Source organism: Nomia melanderi, unplaced genomic scaffold (assembly GCF_051020985.1).
Source record: "Nomia melanderi isolate GNS246 unplaced genomic scaffold, iyNomMela1 scaffold0217, whole genome shotgun sequence".
NCBI lineage: Eukaryota > Metazoa > Arthropoda > Insecta > Hymenoptera > Halictidae > Nomia > Nomia melanderi.
The window spans coordinates 46053-64743 of NW_027475332.1; the positions used below are offsets into that span (position 1 = coordinate 46053).

An 18691-nucleotide genomic window follows, 5' to 3' on the forward strand; every position below is an offset into this window, starting at 1 on the left:
ACTCTATAAAACTATATAACACTATAAAAAACAATATAAAACTGTATAAAACGGTATAAAACTATATAAAACTAACAAAACTATATAAAACTATTTAAAACTATATAAAACTAACACAACCATATAAAACTATATAAAACTACATAAAACTATACAAAACTATACAAAACTGTATAAAACTATATAAAACAATATAAAGCTATACAAAATTATATAAAACTATGTAAAACTATATAAACCTATACAAAACTATATAAAACTGTATAAAACTATATGAAACTAACAAAACTATATAAAACTATATGAAATTATATAAAACTATATAAAACCATATAAAACTAAATAAAACCATATAAAACTATATAAAACTAACAAAACTATATAAACCTATATAAAACTCTATAGAACTGTATAAAACTATATAAAACTATACAAAACTATATAAAACTGTATAAAACTATATGAAAATATATAAAGCTATATAAAACTATGTACAACTATATAGTACTATATAAAAGTGTATAACACTATATAAAATTATATAAAGCTATATAAAACTATATATATCTATATAAAACTAAATAAAGCTATATAAAACTGTAAGGAACTATATAAAACTATATAAAACTATATAAGAATATATAAAACTGTATGGAACTGTATAAACTATATCAACTATATAAAACTATATCAAAGTATATAAAACTAATCAAAGCTGTATAAAACTAAATAAAACTATATAAAGCTATATAAAAGTATGTAGAACTATATACAGCTATATAAAACTGTATAAAACTATATAAAAACATATAAAACTATATAAAACTATATAAAACTAACAAAACTATATAAACCTATATAAAAATCTATAGAACTGTGTAAAACTATATAAAACTATACAAAACTATATAAAACTGTATAAAACTCTATAAAACTATATAAACCAATATAAAACTATATTAAGCTTTATAAAACTGTAAGAAACTATATAAAACTATATAAAACTAGCAAAACTATATAAAACTATACAAATCTATATAAAACATTATATAACAATATAAAACTATATAAAACTATATAAAACTATATAAAACTATATAAAGCTATATAAAACTATATAAAACTGTGTAAATCTAATAAAACTATATAAAACCTTATAAATCTATAGAAAACTATATAAAACTATATAAAACTATATAAAACTATCTAAAACTATATAAAGCTATATAAAACTATGTAAAAGTATATGAAACTACATAAAACTATGTAAAGCTATGTAAAACTATATAAAACTATATAAAACTATACAAAACTATATAAAATTACTAAAACTATATAAAACTATATAAAACGATATAAAACTGTATAAAACTATATAAAACTATATAAAACTATATGAATCTATCTAAAACTGTATAAAGCTATATAAAACTATGTAAAAGTATATGAAACTACATAAAACTATATAAAACTATACAAGACTATATAAAACTATATAAAACTATATAAAACTATGTAAAACTGTATAGAACTGTGTAAATCTACATAAAACTAAGGAAAACTATACAAAACTATATAAAAATATAAAAAACGATATAAAAATATATAAAACTATGTGAAACTAATGAAACTATGTAAAACTCTATAAACCTGTATTAAACTATATAAAACTATAAAAAACTATATAAAACTATATAAAACTATATAAATCTATATAAAACTATGTAAAACTAATCAAACTATATTAAACTACATAAAACTGTATAAAACTAAATAAAACTATATAAAACTATGTAAAACTAATAAAACTACATGGAAATATACCAAAGTATATGAAACTACTAAAACTATATAAAACTATATAAAACTATATAAAACTGTATAAAACTATATAAAACCACACAAAACTTCACAATAATATATATAACTGCATAGCACAATGTAAAAGGTGAAATACAATAAAAAGGAATACAAAACAATGTAAAACGGCGTAAAACAACATAATACTATAGAAACATGTATAATACTACTTAAAACTGTATAAAATAACATAGAACTATAATATACTATACAATACTGTATAAAACTGTATAAAATTATAGAAAACTCGCAAAACACAGTTCCAGATCGCTTCTCGGCATTATGTTTAATATCTACGTGTGCTCGCATAACACGGATCCAGATCGCCGCTCGGCATTATGGCAAAGATCGAAGTTTAGTCGCATAACACACATCCAGATCGCTTCTCGGCCTTAAGGCTAAGATCAAAGTGTACTCGCTTAACACATATCCAGACGGCTTCTCGGCCTTATGGCTAACATCAAAGTGTACTCACATAACACACATCCAGGTCGCTTCTCGGCCATATGACCAAGATCAATGTGTACTCGCATAGCACACATCCAGATCGCTTCTCGGCATTGTGGCTAGGATCAAAGTGTACTCGCATATCACACGTCCAGGTCGCTTCACGGTCTTATGGCTCAGATCAAACTGTAGTCGAATAACCCAAATCCAGATCGCTTCTCGGCCTCATAGCTAAGATCAAAGTGTACTCGCATGACACATCTACAGATCGCTTCTCGGCCTTATGGCTAAGATCAAAGTGTACTCGAAAAAACCGTATCCAGTTAGCTTCTCGGCCTTATGGCTAAGATCAAAGTGTACTCGCATAACCCAAATCCAGTTCGCTACTCGGCCTTATGCCTAAGATGAAAGTCTACTCGCATGACACACATCCAGATCGCTTGTCGGCTGTATGGCTAAGATCAATGTGTACACGAATAACCCAAATCCAGATCGCTTCTCGGCCTTATCGCTAAGATCAAAGTGTACTCGAATAACCGACATCCAGATCGATTTTTGACCTTATGGCTAAGATCAAAGTGTACTCGAATAACCCAAATCCAGATCGCTTTTCCGCCTTATGGTTAAGACCAGAGTGTACACGAATTAACCAAATCCAGATCGCTGCTCGGATGTATGGCTAAGATCAAAGTGTTCTCGCATAACACACATCCAGATCGCTTGTCGGCTGTATGGCTAAGATCAATGTGTACACGAATAACCCAAATCCAGATCGCTTCTCGGCCTTATCGCTAAGATCAAAGTGTACTCGAATAACCGACATCCAGATCGATTTTTGACCTTATGGCTAAGATCAAAGTGTACTCGAATAACCCAAATCCAGATCGCTTTTCCGCCTTATGGTTAAGACCAGAGTGTACACGAATTAACCAAATCCAGATCGCTGCTCGGCTGTATGGCTAAGATCAAAGTGTACTCGCATAACACACATCCAGAACGCTTCTCGCCCTTATGGCTAACATCAAAGTGTACTCGAATAAATCAAATCCAGATCGCTTTTCGGCTTTATGACTAAGGTCAAAGTGTACTCTCATAATACACCTCCAGATCGCCTCTCGGCCTTATGGCTAAGATCAAAGTGTACTCGCACAACAGACATCCACATCGCTTTTCGGCCTTATAGCGAAGATCAAATTGTACTCGCATAACCCAAATCCAGATCGCTTCTAGGCCTTATGGCTAATAAGGCTTATATAGTTTTATATAGTTTTATAAGGTTTCATATTGTTTTCTTAGTTTTATATAGGTATATATAGTTTTATATAGAGTTATACAGTTTTACATAGTTTTATATAGCTTTATATAGTTCTATATAGTTTTATATAGTTGTATATAGTTTTAATAGAATTTCATTGTTTCATATGCTTTTATATAGTTTTATATCGTTTTACATCGTTTTATATAGTTTTATGTGGTTTTATATAATTTTTCTTAGTTTTATATAGTTTTATATACTATTATATAGTTTTATACTGTTTTATATAGATTTGCATAGTTTTATATAGTTTTGTATAGTTTCATATAGTTTTATATAGTTTTATATAGTTTTATATAGTTCTATATAGTTTTATACATTTTTATGTAGTTATATATAGTATTGTTTGTTTTATATACTTTTACATGGTTTTATGTTGTTTTACATAGTTTTACATAGTTTTACATAGAATTATTTAGATTTATATAGTTTTATATAGTTTTATATAGTTTTATGTATTTTTATATAGTTTTATTAGTTTTATATAGTTTTATATAGTTTAATATATTTTTATATGGTTTTATATAGTTTTGTATAGTTTTATTTAGTTTTATGAAGTTTTACATAGTTTTATACAGTTTTATATCGTTTTATATAGTTTTATATAGTTTTAGTAATTTCATATAGTTTTGTATAGTTATATATAGTTTTATATAGTTTTATATAGTTTTATATAATTTTCCTTAGTTTTATGTAGATTTACATAGTTTTATATAGTTTTAGATAGTTTCATATAGTTTTATTAGTTTTAGATAGTTTTATATAGTTTTATATACATTCATATAGTTGTATATAGATTTATTAATTTTATGTAGTTTTATGTAGTTTTATAGAATTTTACTTAGTTTTATATAGATTTATTAGTTTTATATGGATTTCTATAGTTTTATACAGTTTTATAGAGTTTTACAGAGTTTTATAATGTTTTATACAGTTTTGTTAGTTTTCCATAGTTTTATATAGTTTCATATAGATATATATAGTTTCTTATAGTTTTATTAGTTTCATTAGTTTGATATAGTTTTATACAGTTTCATATAGTTTTATATAGATTTACATAGCTTTACATACTTTTATATATTTTTATTAGTTTTACAAAGCTTTATATAGTTTTATATAACTCTATATAATTTTATATTGTTTTGTATAGTTTTATATAGTTTAATATAGTTTTATATTGTTTTATATAGTTTTATATAGTTCTATGTAGTTTTAAATAATTTTATATAGTTCTATATTTTTGTATTTTTGTTTATACATTTCTATTGGTTCCATATAGTTTTATATGGCTTTATAACGTTTTATATAGGTTTTTACAGTTTTATATAGTTTTATACAGCTTTACATTGATTTATGTTGTTTTATACTGTTTTATATAAGTTAATCGATTTATATAGTTTTATTTTAGTTTTATAGAGTTTTATATAGTTTTATATAGATTGATATTGTTTTATGTAGTTTTATATAATTAAAATATGGTTATAATAGATTTCTATAGCTTTAAATAGTTTTATATAATCGTATATTGTTTTCATAGTTTTATTAGTGGTATTCTTTTTATGAGAGGCGATCTGGATGTGTGTAATGAGAGTACACTTTGATCTTAGCCATAAGGCCGAGAAGCGATCTGTATTTGGGTTATTCGAGTACACAGTGATGTTAGCCATAAGGCCGGTAAGCGATCTGGATTAGTGTTATGCGAAAACACTTTGCTCTTAGCCTTAACGCCGAGAAGCAATCTGGATATGGATTATGTGAGGAAACTTTCATCTTAGCCATAAGGCCGAGAAGCGATCTGGATTTGGGTTATGCGGGTGCACTTGATCTTAGCCATACCGTCGAGCAGAGATCTGCATTTGAGTTATTCGTGTACAATTTGATCTTAGCCGTAATGCCGAGAAGCGTTCTGCATGTGTGTTATGCGAGTACACTCTGATCTTAGCCATACGGCCGAGCAGCGATCTGGATTAGGGTTATTCGTGTACACTTTGATCTTGGCCATAAGGCCCAGAAGCGTTCTGGATGTGTGTTATGCGAATACACTTTGCTCTTAGCCATAAGGCCGAGAAGCGATCTGGATGCGTTTTATGCGTGTACACTTTTATCTTAGTTATAAGGCCGAGAAGCGATGTGGATTCGGGTTATTCGGGTAAACTTTGATCTTAGCCATAAGCCCGTGAAGCGTTCTGTATGTGTGTTATTCCAGTACACTATTACCTTAGCCATAATGCCGAGAAGCGATCTGGATTTGGGGTAATCGAGTACACTTTGATCTTTGCCATATGGCCGAGAAGCGATCTGGATTTGGGTTATTCGCGTACACTTTGATCTTAGCCATAAGCCCGTAAAGCGTTCTGGATGTTTGTTATGCGAGTACACTTTGATCTTAGCCATAAGCCCGTGAAGCGTTCTGTATGTGTGTTATTCGAGTACACTATTACCTTAGCCATAAGGCCGAGAAGCGTCCTGGATTAGGGTTATGCGAGTACACTTTGCTCTTAGCCATACGGCAGAGCAGCGATCTGAATGTGTGTTGGGCGAGTACACTTTGATCTTAGCCATAAGGCGGAGCAGCGATCTGGATGTGTGTTATGCGAGTACAGTTTGATGTTAGCCATAAGGGCGAGAAGTGATCTGGATGTGTGTTATGCTAGTACGCTCTTATCTTAGCCATACGGCCGAGAAGCGATCTGGATTTGGGTTATTCGAGTACACTTTGAACTTCGCCATAAGGCCGAGAAGCGATCTGGATGTGTGTCATGCGAGTATACTTTGATCTTAGGCATGAGGCCGAGAATCGATATGGATGTTTGTTATGCGAGTACAATCTGATCTTATCCGTAAGGCCGAGAATCGATCTGGATGTTTGTCGTGTGAGTACACTTTGAGCTTACCCATAAGGCCGAGAAGCGATCTGGATGTGTGTTATGCGATTACACTTTGATCTTAGCCATACGGCCGAGAAAGGATCTAGATATGTGTTATGCGAGTATACTTTGACCTTAGCCATAAACCAGTGAAGCGATCTGGATGTCTGTTATGCGAGTACACTTTGTACTTAGCCATAAGGCCGAGAAGCGATGTGAATGTGTGTTATGCGAGTACACTTTGTTCTTAGTCATAAGGCCGAGAAGTGATCTGCAGGTGTGTTATGCGAGTACACTTTGATCTTACCCATAAGGCAGAGCAGCGATTTGGATATGGGTTAATCGACTACCCTTTGATCTTTTCTATAAGGCCGAGAAGCGATCTGGATGTGTGTCATGTGAGTACACTTTGATGTTATGCATAAGGCCAGGGAGCGATCTGGATTTGGGTCATTCGGGTACACTTTGATCCTAGCCATAAGGCGGAGAAGCGATCTGGTTGTGTGTTATGCAAGTACACTTTGATCTTACCCATAAGGCAGTGCAGCGATTTGGATATGGGTAAATCGAATCCACTTTGATCTTATTCATGAGTCCGTGAAGCGTCCTGGATGTGTGTAATGCGAGTACACTTTGATCTTACCCATAAGGCCGAGCAGCGATTTGGATATGGGTTAATCGACTACACTTTGATCTTTTCTATAAGGCCGAGAAGCGATCTGGATGTGTGTCATGTGAGTACACTTTAATCTTACCCATAAGACTGAGAAGGGATCTGGATGTGTGTTATGCGATTACACTTTGATCTTAGCCATACAGCCGAGAACCGATCTGGATTTGTTTTATGCGAGTATACTTTGACCTTAGCCATAAACCAGTGAAGCGATCTGGATGTGTGTTATGCGAGTACACTTTGATCTTAGCCATAAGGCCGAGAAGCGATCTCGATGTGGTTTATACGAGTACATTTTTGTCTTAGCCATAAGGCCGAGAAGCGATCTGTATGTGTGTTATAAGGCGTTTATTTCAGAACATGTTCCCCCGGCCTTACATGCTTCGGCCGGGGTGGATACATAGTAGCGCCTTTATGGCGATGGCTAATTAATATATTAATTTTAGTTATGATAAAAGTTATCTAGAACCGCCTAGTTGCGGCCTTGGCTATATCGCATATAGATACATACAAGTAGATAGCTGAGTAGGCAAATAAACATAAATTAAAATAAAAGAATACGTTAAAATAATAAATAAATAAATAGATACATATAGATTAAGATTAGCGAATACAATAGAAATAACATAAATAAATAAATAAATAAATAAATAAATAAATAAATAAATAAATAAATACATAAGTAAATGAATAAATAAATAAATGACTAAATGACTAAATGACTAAATGACTAAATGACTAAATGACTAAATGACTAAATGACTAAATGACTAAATGACTAAATGACTAAATGACTAAATGACTAAATGACTAAATGACTAAATGACTAAATGACTAAATGACTAAATGACTAAATGACTAAATGACTAAATGACTAAATGACTAAATGACTAAATGACTAAATGACTAAATGACTAAATGACTAAATGACTAAATGACTAAATGTCTAAATGACTAAATGACTAAATGACTAAATGACTAAATGACTAAATGACTAAATGACTAAATGACTAAATGAATAAATGAATAGATGAATAGATGAATAGATGAATAGATGAATAGATGAATAGATGAATAGATGAATAAATGAATAAATGACTAAATGACTAAATGACTAAATGAATAGATGAATAGATGAATGAATGAATAGATGAATGAATGAATAAATGAATAAATGAATGAATGAATAAATGAATGAATGAATAAATGAATAAATGAATAAATGAATAAATGAATAAATGAATAAATGAATAAATGAATAAATGAATAAATGAATAAATGAATAAATGAATAAATGAATAAATGAATAAATGAATAAATGAATAAATGAATAAATGAATAAATGAATAAATGAATAAATGAATAAATGAATAAATGAATAAATGAATAAATGAATAAATGAATAAATGAATAAATGAATAAATGAATAAATGAATAAATGAATAAATGAATAAATGAATAAATGAATAAATGAATAAATGAATAAATGAATAAATGAATAAATGAATAAATGAATAAATGAATAAATGAATAAATGAATAAATGAATAAATGAATAAATGAATAAATGAATAAATGAATAAATGAATAAATGAATAAATGAATAAATGAATAAATGAATAAATGAATAAATGAATAAATGAATAAATGAATAAATGAATAAATGAATAAATGAATAAATGAATAAATGAATAAATGAATAAATGAATAAATGAATAAATGAATAAATGAATAAATGAATAAATGAATAAATGAATAAATGAATAAATGAATAAATGAATAAATGAATAAATGAATAAATGAATAAATGAATAAATGAATAAATGAATAAATGAATAAATGAATAAATGAATAAATGAATAAATGAATAAATGAATAAATGAATAAATGAATAAATGAATAAATGAATAAATGAATAAATGAATAAATGAATAAATGAATAAATGAATAAATGAATAAATGAATAAATGAATAAATGAATAAATGAATAAATGAATAAATGAATAAATGAATAAATGAATAAATGAATAAATGAATAAATGAATAAATGAATAATTAGATATATAGTTAAATAAATAGACAAATAAATAAATAAATAAATAAATAAATAAATAAATAGAAAGTTAAATAAATAGACAAATACATAAATAAATAAATAAATAAATAAATAAATGGATAGTTAAATAAATAGACAAATAAATAAATAAATAAATAAATACATAAATAAAGAAATATATAAATAGCTAAAACAATGGACAAATAGGTGGATAAATAAATATGTAAATAGTTAAAACAATAAATAAGTAAATAATAATAAATAGATAAATAAATTGGCAAACACCTGGCTGTTACAGCTGTGGAAGGATAACTGTGCTATAATATGAAATGAATAGAAAGAGTACGAAAGTTGATAGATTAAAAAGAACCAGTGTCCCATCACTAGTAAAATAAGAAAACTAAAGATTGATAAAAAGCGGTTAAGTAATGTCAAAAGTCGATAAATAAAACAGAAGAAAAGTAGTAGTTTAATTAAAACAAATAATAATAGATAGCATAAAAAAGAGAGAAGCAAGAATTAAAATAGATAGTTAAAAGATTAAGAGGGATAGTTGAAAATATTAAAAGCAAAGTGCATAAGTATAGGTTGTTAGTTAAAATTCCATAGTTATTAAAATAATAAAATATAGCGCACAGACACTTGGTTAATGGTTAGGTATCAACTTTTGTACTTACCCTATCGCTGCCTCCGCCTGCTGCTCCTCTACCTAAGTCGGGGGAGTTGACCCCCGCAGTTCTTAAATGGGTCGGCCTGGATCAGGGGCCGGGACATCCTCAGTGAGGGCCTCGCGATACTGGCGAACTCCCGAGACGTGCTCCACGTAGATATCCCGGCTCCACCGGACAATATCCGACACAATGAGCCGGCGCATCAGAGATGCGTACCGATTACCGATACGCAAAATCTTCAACACCGACTCATTGGCCGGATCCCAGGAGCCGAGGGCACCGACGACGATCGCGGAGACCGCCACCCGATAACCGCGCCCTCCGAGAACGTCGGCCAGGGGCTTTTACTTCTGTATCTTTCGCGCCCTGGCCTCCTCGAATGAAATATATTCGTTCTCGAAGGGCACGGTAACATCGACGATGACGATGCTCCTTGAGGGCTCGTGCCTGACAACGATGTCAGGCCTAAGAGCCCCCAGATCCCCGTCGATGCCCTCGACCGTCCGGTTAACCCTTAATTCCCCTGGGAGCCGGCAGGCCTTAGCGATGCGGGAAACCACCGCATCGTGGCGAAGTTGCCAGGCCGCCGAATGCAGACGACAGTGGCAAAGGACGTGGGGAAGGGATTCGAGCTCCGCCCCACAGCGCCGACAACGCTTATCACCCTCACCCCAGCGTCTTGCCCCGTTAAGAGGCAAGACGTCAAGACGAGCTCGGTGAATGAAGCGCCAATCGGCGAAGCGGGTGAAGTTGCCGCCGCGGAGGAAGTGGTTTGAAGCACCACTCCGCGACGACACCCCGAATACCTTCCCCTGGTCCTTCTTACGCTGAAGGCGTTGGTGGTAATATTCTACCACTGCCATCCGCAATCGGCGAATCATCTGGACCCTCGCCACGGGCGGGACAATGGTCTCCCGATCGCGAGAACCACTGAGCGTAATCGCGAGCTCAGATCTCTCCTCGCTCCACTGCCAACGCAATCCGAGCAGGTCCCGACTCCTGCGTGCCGCGTTCCGTGCCCTCGACCACAGCGAAGAAATGTCCCCCCCGTCCCTGGCGAAGTACCCCTTCAGCGAACCAGAGTGGTACTCGGCCAGGTCATTGTTCGACGGGTTGGTATGGCCGATTTTCCTGGCTACAGCCTCGCGCAGCGAGTTCCAGTTCAACTCCCTGACCACCGCATCATCCGCCGTCAAAAGACTGGCCCGCTGCGGGAGGTTGAGCCAGGACTTGGCCATACGTCGAATCTCTTTGTCGACAGTAATTAAGGGACGTTTCTCCGCGTGGGCTCCCCGCAGGTAGAAGTCGAGGCGTGGCAGTATAAAAGCTGCCACGGTCTCGGCCTTCTGCCACGGGACCAAGAGGGAACGGTCGACGGCCTGCAGGTCCTGGACCAGCTCTTCGATCGTCAACAGTGGGGTTTAACGGACCTGAAACCTTGTGGGAACGCCCAGGTGTTCGTAGGTCTTACCGGCTGCCAGGGCGCGCATTTCCTGACCCTGGATGGTGAAGCGAGTGGACGGATCTCGCGCGGCCCCCTACCACGATGGTGGAGGGTCGCGCATTTTGCGGGATTAAACTGCAATCCGATGCCACTCGCCGCAGCATCCACTGCCTTTAGCAGCGTTTCCATACCCTCCGGGGTGTCGGCGATCAACGCGAGATCGTCCGCGTACGCCAGGACACTGTGCCGATGGCCGTGCAGCGTGTAACCCGCCGAGGTCCCAGTAGGTCCAACCACGCCACCACTGCCTGACGCCGCCACCTGCGAGCGTCTGTAAGGGCCCCCTGCAGCACGAAGTTATGTTCATAACACCCCTCGTACGGCAAGAAGCCCTTTTGCGCGGGACTTAGGCGCTTGTTCTGGACCGACCACGCGACGAGACGGTCAGCCAGAACAGCGGCGGAGAGCTTCGGGGTCGTGTCAGATATGGCCAGCGGTCGCCAGTTTTGACAGGTCGTGGCTATCGCCCTTTTTGTGCACAAGCACAGTGTTGGAAATTTTCCAACACGAGGGGACCGACTCCAGACGAAGACACAAATTGAACAATGAGGTCAGCAAATGTGACCCCGGATCTGCCCTTTTTAGATCATTGTAAGTTAGACCGTCGGGACCGGGCGCAGAGTTTGTCATACGCCTGATCCGACGATCTACCTCACTCATTTTTAAGAGCTTCACCAAGGCCACATTGCTGGCCTCGTCTGGAGCCTCGATGGAAGGCGGGGGAGGCCTAGCTCCCAGGTTCCCCGCCGGTAAGTACATGTTGAGAAAATACTCATGTACCCTGTCCTTAGGCACTTTGCAGTGCAAGGACGGGCCCATGAGCACCTCCTGAACAGCACGCCGGCGGTTCTGCCTGAAGAGCCGTTGTATCCGCGTAGCCTCCCTTACCTGGTCTCCCCGCGTTGGTCCACCTGCCAACACAGGACGATCGCGGTGACCGTTCGAACCGCGAGCCGCTTGGTCGCCCGACACGCCCCTAGCTCTCGCAAGCCGTTGGGGCCTATCCGTCCCGCCTCCTCTCGTGGTCGGTCCCCCGACTCTGAAGCCCTGCAGGTATGCTGCGATTTCCCTCGCAACATCCTCCAGCTGCTCCAGGGAGCCAGCGTTCTGCGCAATGCCGATCAGCAACTCTCTCTCCGAAGGAAACGCTTCCCCAACCAAAGGCCGGATGGCGCCCCTTCTTCGAGAGGAATGCCCGGATGCCGCAGGACGCCTGGGCTCACGAGGTCCCGAGGCACGCGAGGGTGCGGTCGTTCTGCGACTTCTCGCAGGTGCGATCGCCTCCGTCGCGGAGGCAGGAGCACCCCTCACGGTTACATCAACGGTGACGGGCCTCCGATTATTCCTCCCCGCGCGATTTAAAACTACCCCTTCCCGCAAAGTAAAAAGGGAGCCGGGGGCACTACGTGGGACACTCGGGAGTAGCGAAAGGCTAAACGATGTTACGCTACTCACCGAGGGCGCCCCGGAGCACCCTGCTCCAGGCCGATGCGCGTTATTGTGCGCGGCGCTGTTGTTGTTGTTGCTGCTGCTGCTGCTGCCCGGTGGCGGCCGGGCGGGGGACTTTTCTCGCGGTGGTAGAGGAGGCGTCGTCGTCCTCTTCTCTGGCGGCAGCGGCTGCGCCTCCTCTTCGGACGACGAGCTCGACAACAGGATCCCGCGGTGGTGGCGTCGGCGGGATCCAGCGGCGATTCGCCACGGCTCCGGTGATGATTCCGGGGTTGCGGCTGCCCCGGCCGGCTGTGGCACCTCCACCTCTTCGATGGGTGGGAGGAGCGGGGCCGCTGGAGATGGTGGTAGCGGCCTGGCTACCATCGCTCCTCCTACAATAGGCAGGGGGGTCATTATCGGATGGTCGGCGGCGTCCTGGGGCTACGGTGCTTCCTCGGTGGGGGGCTGCGTCTTGGTGGTGGTGGTGATGGCCCGGGCGGTGTAGGGGTGGCCCTGGTTGCTGTACGCAGCCCCCTTTCCGGCGCGACGTCTATCGGCGAGGGAGGTGACGTGTGGGAAGGGGTGCCCGCTGTGACGGCGGCGTATGATGGCGAAGCCGCTGTCCTTACCCCCGAGGGTTTCCTTTGAGCGGCCCGAGGTGGTGATGGGCCGCTGGAGGGACCCTTCCCTTGAGCCACCGCCCTTGGAGATGGAGTTTGGGCGGTGGGTGTCCCTCCTGATCTCGGGGGCGTTCTTCTGGCTCCGGTCGGAGCCGCTTCCGTCCCCCGTGTGGTGGTGGTGGTTCTTCTGCCCACCTCCACCGGGGCGCTGGCACCCCTCGTACCCCGTGTCACCCGCCCTTGGGTGGTGGTGGGCGGGGTCTTGACGGGTGGGGTCCTCGCTGGAGGGGTGCCAGTCGACCCCCTGGTAGCGGGGGCCGTTCTTCTGCCCGGTGGGGTGAGCCTCGTTGTGGTAGCGGCTGAGGGATCGGAGCCCCTCCCGGTAGCAGGCGCCCTTGCAGCCGGCGGCGATGTCATAGGAGCAGTCGACCCCGATCGCCGCAGCGGGCTGCCGCTCTTATTGACCGGTAGCGTTCCCTTGGGTTTGGTGTAGATTGGTTGTGTGGCGAGGGGTCGGGGGCGCGGGCCGGGCGCTGGTAGTCGGCCCAATGGTGATGGTTAGCGTGGGAGTGCTGGACCGGCTTCAGGGCCGCGCTTTGCCCCCCCCCCCCTAGCCGCCGGTCACGTTGTCGTCGTCTTCGTCGTCGTCCTCGTAGTCCTCGTTGTTGTCCCCGTCGTAGTTGCAGATGTTTTAGCTGTTGCCGTTGTTGTTGCCGCTGCCGCCATTGTGCGCCGCGTCGTGCAGGTGGTGATTGCCGTCCCCGTTGAATCCCTCGTCGTAGAAAGGGTGTGGGTGGGCGGCTACGTCGCGGCGCACGTCGTTTGCGGGGGCGGGGACTGGGCCGCCAAATTGGCAGCAGCTAACGCAACAGCGCGCGGTTCTACGGAGGCGAATAACGCGGAACTCCCCCGACGAGAGGTGTTGCTCGAACCGGTCGAACCTGTCACGGGAACTGTACAAGTCCCACACGGATTGTTCTGTTGGTCGGATTTGTGTAAAAAGTCGCGGTGCAGCCTCTCCACCTTGATAGGATACCTCCCATCGCCGGTGAAGCTGCACTCACGACACTTGTACGTCAATACAACGCCCGGATGATGTTTCCGGGCGTGCTTTGTCAAATCCGTGTGGGACTTGTACACTCCACTCATCCTGATCCCGGGGACACCGAAGCAGGCAGGGCATCGGAACTCCGCCGGGAAGGGAGTCACCAGGGCGAGATTATTACTCCCCTCGGTAGTGCAGGAGGTGACTGACGCACTATCACCGCGGTCCTGCATCGCTCTTAAGACTAAGTCCTACGCTAAGTGAGACAGAAGAAGAGACAGAGTTGCTGTGGCAAATATTTCTAAGTGCCACAGCGAGGCGAAACGGGGAGGATAGACAGAGTGGGAATAACAGAGGAAGAGAAGAGAAAACTAAGTCCAAAGCGACAGAAGGAATACCGCCACGCGCTAACACCCTACTGACTCCGCCGGCACTAAGTCCGGTGTCGAAGACTGCCTGGAAAAATGACAGCCTCCGACGTGGCAGTCGGTAGGGAGACTAACAGGTGACGGTTACGGAGGAGTGCAGCGATCTCGATGGAGGAAGAGCGACGGAATCACCCACTCCACCGAGGACTGCACTAACTAACGGGTGAGTGGAGTCAGCCTCCACGCGGGCGGTGACTGAAGGGAAAAGAAGGAAGTGGAGGCGCCACTCGACTCGGACCTCACGCGTCCCGGTCCGTTGATACACTTCAACGGATGAGAGAGATCGGAGGAGTGGGTGGACGCGTAGGGGTAAGGTAGAGGACTACCGACGATGATTCGAGCACCGCAGACGGCTGGAGACCGGCTGCGTTACCCTCCTCACTGCCGGGGGGATAGAAAGAGAAGAGAGACTCACTCGGCGCAGGAGTCCAGCGATGCAGGAGCTCTCTCCGAGGGGAATAACACCTCGCTCCTGATTCCTGATCCAGCGGAGGTAGACGTGGATCAGGCGAGCCGTCCTTCCCGTCGGGGTTGCCGATGGCCAAGTCCTGGTGGGTCGTAGCGGTGTTGGGTGACCCACGTAGAGGAAGACCAGGGCTGATGGGGTTGGCCTGTGGTGGTTGTTGGCGTCCAAGTAGAGGGCTGGTTGTCCTAGGACCCTCTTAGACCCTCAGTAGACCCTGGTCGTCCTCTCCCTCGGTTGTCCACGGAAGCAGGATGGTGGGCGGCGCAGGTGGTGATGCGCGGGTGATCCTCCCGCGCAGGTGGGCGGCGCAGGTGTACTCCCGCGCAGGCTTGATCCGGTCCCGTGGCGAAGGCACTTTATCACACTTTACCGCACAACACCTCGAGCACTGATCGTGAACAGACCTTGCCGCGCACACGCCCGATCGCAACTCGGCCCGCACTGTTGCGTAGTACCGCGGCGGGTGAATTTACCGAGATTTCGGGACTTCGCGGAGCCAGAATATTAAGGGGCTTACTCTTTGGAGTCCCGAGTCGGTCCAGCAGGTGAAAAAAAATAAGAGCTCTAATTAGCAGCGCTAATTGAGCCGTTTCTGGCGGCACTGCAGTGCCGGACCGACTCACGGCGGAAGTGGAGCGAGCCCTAGCGATCCGCCTGAATCCAAAAATCGCGTTAATTTTCTGACTCCGCGATGCGGAGTGTATCAGATATTAAGCTGATAAGAACAGATAAAAAGCGCTTTATTCACAAAGAATGTTCCCCCAGCCTTACATTGTTTGGCTGGGAGTGGATACATAGTAGCGCCTTTATGGCGAAGGCAAAATAGTTGATATAACTCTATAGCGTCTGTCGCTATTTTCAGATCTCAATCGGCGGTGGCTCTTATCTCATAAACACCTTAGCATTTATATGAATCTAGCAAGAGTCTGAATATGTATATACTAGTGGAAGTAGATAGTTAATCGAATAAATAGCCAAACTAGAATAAATTATATAAATAAATAAATAATAGTAGCGTAGATTAAATAAACAAATATACATAGCATACATAAATATAAACAAGAAAAGAAGAGGCACAGAAATATATATACATAAATAAATAAATAAATAAATAGATAAAATAAATAACCAAACAGAAATAAGCGAGAATAAACATTAAAGATTAAATAAACAAATATACATAATAAATAAATAACAAGTACATAAATAAATAAATAATAAATAATAAATAAATAAATAAATAGATAAATAAATAAACTGGGATAAAAAAATCAGAAATATAAAAAAATTAAAGAAAAATAAAAGAAAGAGTACCAAATTGATGAATAATTAGAACCAGTGTCACATCACTAATTAAGAAATCGTTACCAAATCTCGTAGTTAGTTCAGAAAGAAAAAATAAACAGATATGTAAATAAATATGTAAATAAATAAATATGTAGATGAATAAATATGTACATAGATAAATATGTAAATAAATAAATGTTTACATAAATAAATAAATACGTAAGTAGAATGAAAGAAAAAAGAAAAAAATATGTAACTAAACAGATAAATATATCGTTAGTCAGTATGTTTGAAATGGTTAAGTAAATAGATAAATAAAAACCAGGAAAAGAATATAATTAAATGAGTTAATAACTAAATAAATAAGTAGTTAAATAAACAGAGTAAGATAGATAGAACATTAATAGTTATATAGACGAAATGATAAATAAATGACCATAAGGCCGAGAAGCGAACTCGATGTGTGTTATGAGAGTACACTTTGATCTCAGCCATAAGGCCGAGGAGCGATCTAGATGTGTGTTATGACAGTACACTTTGATCTTACCCATAAGGCCGAGCAGCGATTTGGATATGGGTTAATCGACTACACTTTGATCTTAGCCAGAAGGCCGAGAAGCGATTTGGATGAGTGTTATGGGAGTACAGTTTGATCTTAGCCATAAAGCCGAGGAGCGATCTGGATTTGTGTTATTCCAGTTCACTTTGATCTTAGCCATAAAGCCGAGAATCGATCTGCATTTGTGTTATGCGAGTACACTTTGATCTTAGCCGTAAGGCCATGAAGCGTTCTGGATGTGTGTTATTCGAGTACACTTTTATCTTAGCCATAAGGCCTGGAAGCGATCTGGATGTGTGTTATCCGAGTGTAATTTGATCTTAGCCATAAGGACGAGAAGCGATCTGGAGGTGTGTTATGCGAGTACACTTTGATCTTATCCATAGGGCCGAGAAGCTCTTGGGATGTGTATTATGCGAGTACCCTTTGATCTTAGCCATCAAGCCGAGACGCGATCTGGATGTGTGTTACGCGAGTACACTTTGATCTTAGCCTAACCGCGAGAAGAAATCTGTACGTGTGTTATACGAGTACGATCTTATCTTAGCCATAAGCCGCGAAGCGATCTGGAGTTGGGTTATGCTCGCACACTTTGATCTTAGCCATAATACCGGGAAGCGATCTGGATGTGTGTTTTGCGAGTACCCTTTGATCTTAGTAATAAGGCCCAGAAGCGATTTGGATGTGTGTTATGCGCGTCCACTTTGATCTTAACCATAAGGCCTAGAAGCGATCTGGATATGTCTTATGCGAGTACTCTTTGATCTTAGCCATAAAGCCGAGCAGCGATCTGGATTTGGGTTGTGCGTGTACACTTCGATCTTAGCCTCAAGGCCGAGACGCGATCTGGCTTTGGGTTCTTCGAGTACACTTTCATTTTTGCCATAAACCTGAGAAGCGCTCTTGATGTGTGTTATGAGAGTACACTTTATTCTCAGCCATAAGGCCGACATGCGATCTGGATGTGTGTTATGTGAGTATACATTGATCGTAGCCATAAGGCCGAGAAGCGGTCTGGATTTGGGTTATTCGAGTACACTTTGATCTTAGCCATATGGCCGAGAAGCGATCTGGATTTGGTTTAGTCGAGTACTCTTTGATCTTAGCAATAAGGCCGAGAAGCGATCTGGATGTGTGTTATGCGAGTACACTTTGATCTTAGCCGTAAGGCCATGAAGCGTTCTGGATGTGTGTTATTCGAGTACACTTTTATCTTAGCCATAAGGCCTGGAAGCGATCTGGATGTGTGTTATCCGAGTGTAATTTGATCTTAGCCATAAGGACGAGAAGCGATCTGGAGGTGTGTTATGCGAGTACACTTTGATCTTATCCATAGGGCCGAGAAGCTCTTGGGATGTGTATTATGCGAGTACCCTTTGATCTTAGCCATCAAGCCGAGACGCGATCTGGATGTGTGTTACGCGAGTACACTTTGATCTTAGCCTAACCGCGAGAAGAAATCT

General features: G+C 40.4%; 1 pseudogene; it reads right to left on the reverse strand.

The window, feature by feature from the left end:
• Positions 1 to 15958: 15958 nt before the first annotated feature.
• Positions 15959 to 16139, reverse strand: LOC143175835 (U2 spliceosomal RNA; annotated as a pseudogene).
• Positions 16140 to 18691: the final 2552 nt, after the last annotated feature.